The 11925-nt window shown below is 42.4% G+C and overlaps 1 protein-coding gene across 4 annotated transcripts in view; it reads right to left on the bottom strand.

Moving 5' to 3' along the window:
* Positions 1-388: 388 nt before the first annotated feature.
* LOC101164593 (RNA binding protein, mRNA processing factor) overlaps positions 389-11925 on the bottom strand; it is a 49985-nt gene continuing 38448 nt past the window's right edge. For 2 of the 4 annotated variants that reach the window (XR_002875327.1, XR_002875326.1), the window contains exons 7-8: positions 3284-3414; positions 389-1902 (exon numbers count right to left, since the gene is read on the bottom strand). The gene's annotated coding sequence lies outside the window, so the exon portion shown is untranslated. Of the gene's footprint in view, positions 1903-3283; positions 3415-11925 lie in introns of those variants that run through there. The other 2 variants (XM_004079661.4, XM_020711555.2) reach the window with 1 other exon arrangement.

Genomic DNA, 11925 nt, shown 5'->3' with positions numbered 1-11925 from the left:
GTACACTAGTGTGCCGCGGCACACTGGTTGAAAAACACTGGACTAGACCCACGTTCGTCTTTGTTTTCCTGGTCTGAGCTGGATAGCTCAAATATTTGGTCACCATTTTTGTAGCACCGGTAATGTCGGAGGTGTGAGGGGGCTGTAAGTTAGCAGGAGAGTGTGTGAACAGAGAGCTCTCAGCAAAGGGGAGGACAAGGGGGGGCGTGGTCTCTCTGTACCAACAGTTCTGCCCACAACTGACCAACGACTGTATGGAAAGGTGCACCTAAAAGCCCCAACTACCGCGGCTAACATGTAGCCGTGTCCGACGGTTTTTATGTTTATTTTATAGGTGTTACTAACAAGGTTGAACGTTAGCATTTATTTAATCGGAATCTGCCAGAGGTTGGGAATTACAGATGTTGTGGATACACGAATGTGGCTAACACTTCTAATGTGGCTAACGTGTAGCATGTTTCAGACAAGAGTTACTGTGTCATATCTCTGACTATTGCCTCGGTTAAAGCACCTTATAGATGAACACTAGACCATCAACAATGCGTCTTATAATCCGGCCTACCCAGTACTGTTGAAACTATGGTCCTGCTGCTCTGCAGAAACTATGTCCTAGAAAACGACACAGGGTTTTGGGATTTGGGCTAAAAATAATCCAAATGAAAGGACCACTTTTAAAATAGATCCAACGATGATCGGTGTGGGACTTTAACTGCTGTACTGGACTCAACCAAAGATGCTCTTGCAGCATTTCAGTTTGATTGTCACATCCCAGTGACATGTGGTGAGGAAACGTTTGAGCAGATGATAAGAAAATGTTAATTTTGGCATCAAGATATCAAAGAAACAGAATCCTTCCATGATATGTCATTATTGCAAACTTGAAAAGACGTCAAGTTACAAAAAGTGTTGTTTTTTTTTTGGATTCAAATGACTAATATGCAAATCCATTACCTTAATGAAAGCAGGTTGGATGATGTTGGCCTTTTAAAAATAGACAAAAGAGATGCAGAGCAACCCTTTGGAGTGACACCAAAAAGGAACATGCAGTAAAAATAATGTCACTTCATAAGGAATCAGAGCCAGGACTACAAAGCAGTCAGAAATTGAATTATTCCACGAGTCTCTAAAACTCTCCAGTGTAAAACAAACACAAAAAAAGCCTTTGGTCTTTTGTTTCTCGATGCTGTGCTGCAGTCCTGCCACAAAATGAAAGTTGCTAATTATAGCAGGGTTCGGTTTGCTTGGTACGCGCGTCTCAGGGGGTCCGTCCGCCGTTGCAGGGCGATGCGACGGCTTCTCCCTGTCAGAGCTTCTCAACACATCCGGTTGGACCTCCAGAACAAACTACGCAAATCTGGCCATGTCCGGCTGATCAAACCGCGTAAAAACGATGCCACCCGGAGGCCGAAAAAAGAAAAGAAAAAAACGCCAAAGGACAACTGCATGGCAGGGTGACTCATCGATAAGAATAAAAATAAACTACAAAAAACTAGGGAATTGAAGTCCGGTACACACTTTAACACAACATAAACCAATCAAAACGTTTCAACATTGTCTTGATTACAAAAATACCTTTATGAATTTCTTTAAAATATCTAAAAATGTACAGCATTGTTCGTTTTTTTCGCTTTTTCTTTGCAAAGTCATGCTTTAACATGTACTTATTAATCATAATAACCTTAATATGAATGATATACAGAATATTATTGATCATATAATTCCTTTAAGAGGCAGCGCTTGGGTCATGCATCCTATGGTGGCAAATTAGGGGTGTGGCCAAAGCGCTGCCTGTAGATTCTGGGTATGTAACAGTTAAAAAAAAAGAAAGGGGGGGGGGGGGGGGTCGATGTGTGATGGAGGCTAGAGTCTTGCTTGTACCGGGGCACTTGTGGGTGCTGCTGTCTGCAAAAGAAGAAGTTAAAAAAAAAAGGCAGGTGGTTAGTTGCCATGGTAACTCAGCCAGAACCATTTAAGCTGACGTAAACACAGAGGAGCTGTTGCAGGTTCCTCTAACCCCCAAAAAACGAGTTTAATGACAACAGAAAATATGTAAACCTTCACCTGTTGGCTGTGAAAAATGTACCTTAAAGTCCCACTCCAATCATCTTTTGATCTATAGTGAAAGCGGTTTTTGAAATCTAAAAACCTGTGTCGTCTTCTAGAACATAGTTTCTGCAGGGCAGCAGGAGTTCATAGGAATTTCCCATCGAGTTGTACGTGGGATTGTTCTGGCAGAGCAACCCTGCCCCCCCGCCCCCTTTCCCTTTATGTGTGAATGGTTCTCCAGCTAGCTTAAAATGCTACAGCAGATGCTACTCCCACAATGCTAACAATCGACATTGTTGGTAACTTACAAATATATATATATATCAGGTCGAGCTAAAGGTTAGCATATTCACGGTAACACCTAAGCATTGTGACAGAATGCCGTGTACCTCTCAAAACAAAACAGAGTTGATCTATATAGAAGACGCACTGGACTATGAGGCGGCGGGTCACTTTTAAAAAAAAAAAATTAAGGTTTCTAAGTGCGCCTTATAGTGCAAAAAATACAGTGGTTCTTTGGAAATTTGCCTCCCGAGTTGTTACCCATCTGTGGTCACAAGCTCTCCAGCTAGCTTACTGCCCCTCACACCGCCAACCTAACATTAGCTGTGCAACAATCCAGGCATCCAGCATTGAGCCAGATTCCTGCTCGGATGAGGAAAACGAAGTTGACACTATTTGTTTGCAAGTGGATGCATCAGAATGGAGTGGAACATGGAACTCGTGGCCCACCCACTATAGTTTCTTCATCACAAATACAATCTTTATCCAACTGCATTTTTAAGCTGCTCCTGATTCCCATGGATATGAATAAAGAAATACTCAGAAATGCAATTTTAAGCATATTTAACTTTATATACATCCTCCATCAACAGAAAAATGCCCTGAGAACATGTTAAAAACACCATTTTTATCTGAGTGGGTTTTTGATTCCACACTGAATTTGTTTGTTTTTAACGTGAGCTGGAACCCTCCTACCCCCACCCCACCCCCCACCGTGCTCAGGTGAGAGCTCACACTCTGTCAGGATGGCTCGCTAGATGTTTCCTGCAAACGTCCCTGGAAGTGTGAGACTTCTTCCTCTCTTTTTCACACTTTTTTTGACGTAAATTCACTTTTACGTTTGGGCGCTACGTAGCCACAGGGCTCGGGGCTGTGTCTTTGTTTGGGGGTGGGGGGGCTGGTGAGATGTACACCTTTCACCCTGTTCCTGTTGGGATCAACGGATTGAACTCACCGACGATTGCGCTGCTGTGGGAGCGGGAGTCGCTTGTTCCTCCTGATTTTCTATTTTTTTTTTAAATCAGGACAAGAGGCAATCAGCAACGCCGTCACAGCCGACCACGGCCACCATCACACATCAGGAACCTGATGAGACAAAAGAATCGATTCAGACTTCATGAAACCACAAAGCTTCAAATATACCGTTTTCTGTTATTGAAGAGCAAAAAATAAAAGTCCCAAATTTAGAGCATCATCACTACAGGCGGCGCATGGAGCAGAAATGGCGTCACTATAACGTCTTTCACTCAATGTCAATCGTGTCATGGTAGCCAATGGGCTCAGAGCCCCGCCCCACCTAAAAATGAGCTCAACACCAAAAATAAATAAATCCAGAAACAAACTCAATTGAGGACTGAAAGTGAAGAGGATAAGAATCCACAAAAAAAAAAAAAAATTAAGATTTTCCCTGTTTTTTTTTACACATTTGGTGACAGTTTTAAGGCCTGTTCACACCGGGACGAATTTCGCCGGCGATTTTCGGCGACGTTTAACGCCTCGTGACTAAACAAAGGGCACCAATGAGAGTGTGCACACCGAGGCGAAAAAACGCCACGCGTCACAGCGTCAAAAAAAAAAAAACGCCTCGGGTTCATTTTTTTTTTTTGACGCCTCGCGTCGAAATCTATTCGACCAATGAGAATGGCGCTTTTGCTCACGTGTCTGGAGCTTCTGAAGTTACAGTAAAACACCACTTGGGGGCGCTCAAACACAAAACTGCCTTGCTGAGCACACATACCATCGAAGAAGATAGATACCGAGTAGCGTCTACACTGCCGCGAAGAAATAATGACGGACATTCTAAAATATCCCCGAACAAAGCACCAGTTGGAGCTACTGGTGCTGGAAATATTCATGTTTTCTTTGTATTATTCTGACAAGCGCGTAAATACTTGCTCTCTTCTTCTGAGTGAAAAGCGACTTTTAGAAGCGTAAAGTTGCGCAGCGCAACCTTGTGTACAGGAGTATTTCTGTTTACATTAAGCGCCATCTAATGTCAGGAAATGAAATTGCATGTTCGCTCGGCTCATCGTCAGCGAAAATCGCCTGGGTGAGAACACAAAAAACGTGGCGAAAAACGCTGGCGAATAACGCCTGGCGAATAACGCCTGGCGAATAACGCCTGGCGAATAACGCCTGGCGAATATTCGTCCCGGTGTGTACGGGCCTTTAGGGTTTATAATTTTATATTCATTCCAGTTTTTAGCATTTCTTCAAATCTTATTATTTTTTTCAATGAGCCAGAATTAGCCCAGCGGCGATTTTTTCATCTGTTGTCCCAGGACAGATGTCAAAATTCGTCTTCCTAAAAAGTAAAAAAATTAATAAAAATGAACTGATGCTTTATCAGAATCAGCGGATTTACGCTATTATTTAGACCAGGGGTGTCAAACTCATTTTCACAGAGGGCCACATCAGCATAGTGGCTGTCCTGAAAGGGCCAGATATAACTTAAACATGTAACCAAATAACGAAAAATAAACGTAACTACTCCTTAATGTTAAATAACTCATTATTTAGTTATTATGAAGTGACAATTCCAGTTGCTTGGAAAACAAGTTTGCTTGTTACTTTACCATTAATCCTTTTACATTTGATTCTGTCAGGTTAGGTTACAAGGACAGTGTTTAAGTCCTAATGTATAGTTGACCAATCCCATATTTCAAGTAGGATTCTCCCTAAATATGAATAAATATACACCAATTTTTATTTTTACTTTAAGAAATTAAAAACTTGTAGGCTCTCGCGGGCCACAGAAAAGGACATGGAGGGCCACATTTGGCCCCCGGGCCTTGACTTTGACACATGTGATTTAGACACCACACTTCTGTAAAGTTGATGCTTTTCTCCACTTCAGAATCTGCTGGAACACCCGACTCATTTTTCTAACATGATTTGAACTTTTATAGTCTAAACACGAGAGAAAAGTGTAAAAATGTTAATGTCGGCCTGAAAAAAGTGTAACCAAATAAAGTTGGATACTTTTTCGTCAGATTTTGTCCATTGCGGGTTATTTTTAGAACCCAGCTCCTGCGATGAATGAGGAAACACTGTGTAAACAAAACAGTAGCATCCTAATACTTCATCCTAATTTGAGCCAACATTCCTACAGCAACTACGTCTTAGCCCAGATTTATAGTCTTTAATAATCAGACAGGATTTTTGTTATTATGTCTCCAGGTCAAGTTTGAAAATTACATAAGGAATGTCAAGAGTGTTTCTCAAAAACTCCTCCAGGTTTTGCAAACATTCCTACTTGGAAACGAAAAGCAAAACATTTCCTGGAAGATGTGAACTTATGTTGATGGGTAACAGCCTTCGCCTCCCATCTAAAATGATTTATTTGGCTGTTGTTTAGTTAACTTAAGGAGTCGCAAACTGAGCGGGACCCTCTTCTGCCGAACAACCGCATCTCCCATGGGCGCAGACGCCGTCCCAAAACCGGCGGACCGAAGGGAAAAGGTCAAACCTCCAACCCCCTCGCCAGATGTATCTCCAAAAATAGACCTGGGACTGGTGACTCGAGCTCAGGTTGAGGGCTGGGGGGTCTTCGGAACAATAAACATTAAGAAAAAATCTATAAAAAGGAATACAGACAGACTGTAGGAAGGAAAGAAGAGTGCCCCTCCCCCCTCTTAAGGGGAAAAGTAGATTTTTTTTTTTTCAGGGGTGCTCATTGACCTAGCGGATGCCCCATTGCGCGTTCAAGCAGGCGTGAGGGAATCGATGCCGCACAGCCGCTCGGCTAAACTGATGCGACGCATGCTTCCACATCGCCGTTTGTTCTGGCTGAGACGCCCAGGTTACAGATGCGGTTGATCATTGAACACGTCGGGGCGGATCAGGAGCGACTTTACTGATTCCCGCCTTAATGTGTTACCTCCAGTAACTGGAGGCGGGGCGCGCGACGCCGCGAAGACACACAAGACGTGCTTTAGGATGCTTTTACCCAGGAAATACTCCTGCTTGATCCCACTAGTTGATAAAAACATTGGGTCGTTTTTAATTCCTTTTCTAGTAGTTTCACCTTTAAATTGTTTGGTTTTTAAAGGTTTTTAGATACAAAGACAAAGAAAACTTTTATATGATTTAAAACTACTTAAATCTGCGGAACCAGTTTGATTTATATAACTAAGAAATGCACGAAAAAGGCAAAAAAACCCAGTATTATTTGTACATTCTTCTAAAAATGGGCCTTTCTAAGGATTCACAAAATAAACCCAAAATTAATGTTTACTGAGAAAAAACATATATATATATATATATATTATAGGGCAGAAACTAAGTAAGTTCTTTGAGACGGACGGTTGCTCAGCAGGTAAGAAGGAATCTACCTGTGCTGCACGGCCATGAAAGCGATCCCTTTCATGTGGGAAAAGCCTTTATGGCTCTGTTCCTAGCAGGGCAGCTTCGGCGGCTGCACCTGGGTGGTGGTGATGGAGGCAGCTGCATCTCGCTCCAATGTCACACATGTCCATCAGTAGGGGGTCTCCCTCTCCCTTATTAGCAGGGACCCCAACTGGGCGTCGGCCCTCCTTCAGTGGGAATTTGTCCAACATCAGACAGGAGGGTTTTGTCGGTCTATTGGGCCAAAAATCTCCATGGGGGGGGGGACTTCGAGCCAAATGTCAAAAACTCAAACTTCAGTTCTCTGGAGGTTAAACACGACACTATAGGACTGGGGGGCGGGGTGCACACCCAACACCCCACCCCTGCCGCACTAGGCCTTCTCAGATGGAAAATCCGTATTACCTTTCCGTGCGGTTCACTGGGCATAAAAGTCCACCATTAGGCTGTCTGTGCATCTACAGTGGCTCTGATTTCGAGCACAAATGTCAGATAATATTAAGCGTGCCAACACTCAGAGGAATGAGAGGTGAAACTTTCCAGAATAAGATACAAGAACTTTAGGTCTTAAAGGAAAGTGAGTGCTTTGTAGAGGAAAGTCAGTAACGTCAGTAAAGTCTTAGTCACATGTGGGTTTTTGGGTTGACCGGGAGGGTCATAGAGAGGAGTGGCCGCATCTTAAAGGATGCGCTGGTGTGTCTTAGCCCTATACCACAGTCTAGTCATTAGTAAGATGCAAGAACAGACGTGATACGTGATACACCCACACAAATTACCCTCTGACTGTCTAATTTTCTACATTCTACACTCACTTGGAACAGCACCAACAGCTTCTGTTTGAACAACACACCTGTGTCTCACCTACTCCCCTCTTACAGGTTGGATAAGTGTTCGCTACGACCTGTCGCCCGCAGCGTGCTTGTAGAAAAAAAAAAAATGTGCATGAACATTTTTGCCCTGAGGGTTCACCGAGCGGTCTACGACCTTGATATTTTTACCGCTTTGCCAATTTTCTCCCCGCAGACAACCCAAATGCAAGAACGGTTAAGTGAGCCACACACGGAGGCTGCAGACTGTTTACATTTTACTTATTTTTTTTTTTATGTCTATTTTTTTGCACTTTGTTTTAGGAAAAGATCTACCAAGCTCGACTCTTCTGCTTTGATTAGAGGCTTTCACAAGAGATAATACATAGACTTGATCCAGTCTACCGACCTGTCAGGAAATGTCACAAAGATAGAAAGGGTGATTATTTGTTTAGCCCTATGTATAATTCCTATAACTACATCTATCATTATTTTTTAAATAAACAGTTGTTTTTGCTGCAAGTAGCCTAATTTTTGTTTTCTTTATAAGTCTACTTCCTTCTACACAAACACTTATTTTAAATTATTTTACAAGTTTTTAATTAGAAGTTGGATTCTACTTCCATTTTAACATCAGTAATGTAGCATTTAGGCATTTATCGAATTCTAATGATATCAAGTGTTGCATATAGGCGCAGAGCTGCTTTTTTCCACGTCGGAATCAGCCGATTTTCGCAGAATGCACTGGCATTACGTTAATTGCATAATCGGTTGAACAGTTCTATGGACTTATCTTGTACTTTCTTGACTTTTAAGGAGTGTCCGTATCTTAACACTGACAACAAATCTTCATATACTATTCTCTTCAAAGATCCAAGTGGTTGAAATTTTTTTTATTTTAAACTATGAGGACTGTTTTTACCAGTTTGATGGGCAGATAAAAGTCTAGATAGATCTCTAGTTGTTACTGATGCCCTGAACTATCAAGCTGAAGCGAGACTTTAGGATTTGCTCGACCACTTTTGTGTCGTTCAGACAAAAGCGCGTTAGCCGCTGCTAGCGGTTTTGTGGCCGTGTCCATGCCAGCGCTCAGAAAATCTTTCTACCTTGTTTGCTCTATTTTTTATCTCAATGCTGCACATCTAAAATACGTCAGTGTTTAATGTTATAAAAGCACTGTTCCATTTTTATGATCTGACCTCTGATTTAAGGCGGGACCAGGGTTCAGGAGAGCTTTTGCAGCTGCCGACTGAAGCGGATCGTCTAATAAAAAAGGTCCTTAAAGGGAATTTAGGTGATGTTTGTTTGCTTTGGTGAAGCACATTCTCAAACAAATTGACTTTTGGATAATTTTCCGTCACCTGTGATGGACCAACCATTACTCAAAGACCAAACATATAAGTGAGAAAACTCGCGTTTTAGTGGTCAGACTGCAAATTTTAGAACTTTAAAAAATATATATATGGTAAATGGTAAATGGCGTATACTTATATAGCGCTTTCTACCTTCTTTCAAAGGCCCAAAGCGCTTTACAGTCACAGTCCCATTCACCCATGCACATTCACATTCACACACACACACACACACACTGATGGCGGCTCCGCTGCCGAACACTGGCGCCAACCTCCCACCAGAGGCAAGGCGGGGTTCAGTGTCTTGCCCAAGGACACTTCGACACATGGGCGTGCAAGGCGGGAATCGAACCTGGAATCTTACGATCATGGGTCGACCGCCCTACCGCTGCACCACAGCCGCCCCTATATATATTTGATTTGAACATTTTATTTGCATTTAGCTTGTTTCATTTGATGTCTTCACACTTTATTCTGATGATAGGCCACTTTTTCCAGCTCTCTTTTTGGGCACAACTTAACTTAAAAAGGCTTTTGGTTCAACGAAAGCTAGCCAAGATCTTTTTTTAGGTGGATATCAAAACGCGCTGATTTGAGAGCAGCATAAAAAAAATACAGAAAAATCCTCTGCAGACCTGATTTATTTCAAATGTTATTTAAAACTATGTGGATTTTGAAGATGCTAGCTTTAAAAGAGCTAAACATGAGTGGGTAAGTCCAAGCTAACGACCACAAAGCTCCCCAGTCTCCAACTGTCGAAACACTGTTTTACATTTCCAGCGATTCACATCCAAACTAAACCTTTCTGCGTTTTTCGCAAGCAATTTGTTTGGCCAACAGTTTTACAGAAATGGGTACCACAACAATGATACTAACACCTGTGACTTGTTAGCTTTACGAAAGCGCGAGGGACACACAAATAAAAGATTTGTTTGCAAAGCTGCAAAGGCGTGAGCTCAACTCAGGCTTTAAAGGGAAAGAAACAGTGAAAATAACATTTTAGACGATTTGACAGCAGTGGAAAGTTGGGTTAAGTCGGCGTAAACCTTCCAGTGAAATAGCAGTTCTGCTCTAGTAAAGTAATTCCAGAGTGAACACGAATTCCACAGAGAAGCTCTTTGGGAGGTCTTTAGTTTTCCGAGGAAAAAGCAAAGGGGTCCTACAGCTTATTTAAATGGGATTTGTCACTTCAGAATGATGATCCCCCCCCATGTCGTTAGCATCAAGTGTATGCATTTTTCCAACAGTTTTATGACACAACAATACCTCTAAATTATACTAAATTGGTTTGTTTTTCGGTGAAAGCGTCAATGGGAAGCCTTTATTTTGAAAAGCCCAATTCTGAAGATTGCAGTCTGGTTTTTATAATGGTGACAGCCGTCTGACCGAATGTCTTCACTGCAACCCTCTTCCCAAAGCAAGCCGGATGTCGGGAAATTGTTGTTTTATTGCGAGGTCAATATCCACAGGGGCAGCCTGACCAGCAAAATAACTTCCTCCCATGTTTGATAGGGGCAATTATTTCCTCTAAACCCCTCCCCGTTTTAACTCACTTCCTTCTTTACCCCCCAGACGGAGGTTAAATCCCTAAAAAGTCACTCCAACCCCCCGCCCCCCCCCCCCCCCACACACACACACACACTCTCCTTCCCTTTATAAACACGATAACCTAAGCAAAGATGCGGCATCAGGGAGCGCTCAGGACTCGCACCAATCAACAGCTTGATGAATTTAAGATTTCCAGGGTCTCCCCACCTCCCGTTGACTCCCTCAAGAGCTCGGGGAACGTGTCTCTTCCTGTCCTGAGACGGTGGAGGGAGGGTGACAGTGGAGCTGGCGTCACATGCACACACAGTCAGCCAACACACAAACAACACACAAACACAGGCTAGCGGGGGATTTGTTCTGCTTTTGTTTTTCTGCAGAAGCACAACAGCGTTCGGAGAGGCTAACGCATGAACTTAGAAGCCAAGCGCCCTTGTCGGAAAATAGAAGTCTCCCAATGATTGTTTTTTTTTTTTTTAATAACGACGCGTTTCCCCGCAGCCCCCAGGTATCTCGGCCCTTTGAGTGCGCTCCCCACATTTACAGCCTTTTTCATAACATCTTCTCTCCAGTCTCTTTTTTTTTTTTTATAATTCTCCAATGTGTGCTTTGAAGAAATAGTGGAAAACAGAGTTTTTCTAAATTAGAAAGTGTATTTTATCCTGACAGGCTTTGGAAAACACGACAGACGCCTTCAAATATCTGCAATAATCAGTGTTTATTAAAGCCATTGGAGGACTGCGAGCACAAATTCCCCTTTTATGCAAGCAATCATCTGTGTGAGCAATTGTTTTCTTTGGCATAATAACCTAGAAAGATAGTTTGCACTGGATTATAATGTATTTTTTCCTCCTAAAACCACAAATAAATAAGAAAATCCCTAACCTTTCCTTTAAGCTAATTTATCTCCAAACTTCTTTAAACCACTCTCCTTTCAAATAGCAGCTAACTGTTGCCGTGAAACATCCGCGACACTGTAAACAAGAAGCAGAGGAATGTTCCTGTTTTAGTAACTGAAGTTGGAAATAACAATTACAATTTAGTAATGGCGTACGGTAAAATGAAACTTTCCCAGTTGAGCTTCCCCTCAGACGCATTAAGCGTTTGTAATTCAAACACATTTAGTGGTTGAAGAGCTGCCTTCAGGGGATCCGTCTGCCAATGTGGGGGTCTCGTCGAAAGAATGTACAAAACAAAACACTTCCAAGCCTCGCTTTTTAACTTGACAGTTGAGGAGAACATTTCTGGTCATCCAGCTGTTTATTTTCCCGACCTATTTGTAGACGTTGTTGGGTCGCAGCAGAAACAATTTAGCCTTCCTGTCTGGAAGCCTCTCCCATACTAGCAAGGAGATAAAATCCACTCCAGGGAATTCTCAGTCCAACCTAAAACCAAAAACAAAATGCCTTGTAGACCTTTCAATTTAACCCTTGTGCTATCCTAGACACTTTAACATTGGGAGTTGGGTCAACTAGACCCACTAAACAGTGCTCTGAACCTTTTTTCTTCAATGATTTGTGATCTTCACTGGTGTCCATGGATTACAT

The sequence above is a fragment of the Oryzias latipes genome, chromosome 18 (assembly GCF_002234675.1).
Source record: "Oryzias latipes chromosome 18, ASM223467v1".
Taxonomy (NCBI): domain Eukaryota; kingdom Metazoa; phylum Chordata; class Actinopteri; order Beloniformes; family Adrianichthyidae; genus Oryzias; species Oryzias latipes.
The sequence above is the reverse complement of the archived record's forward strand: the minus strand, read 5'-3'. Positions and strand labels throughout refer to the sequence as shown.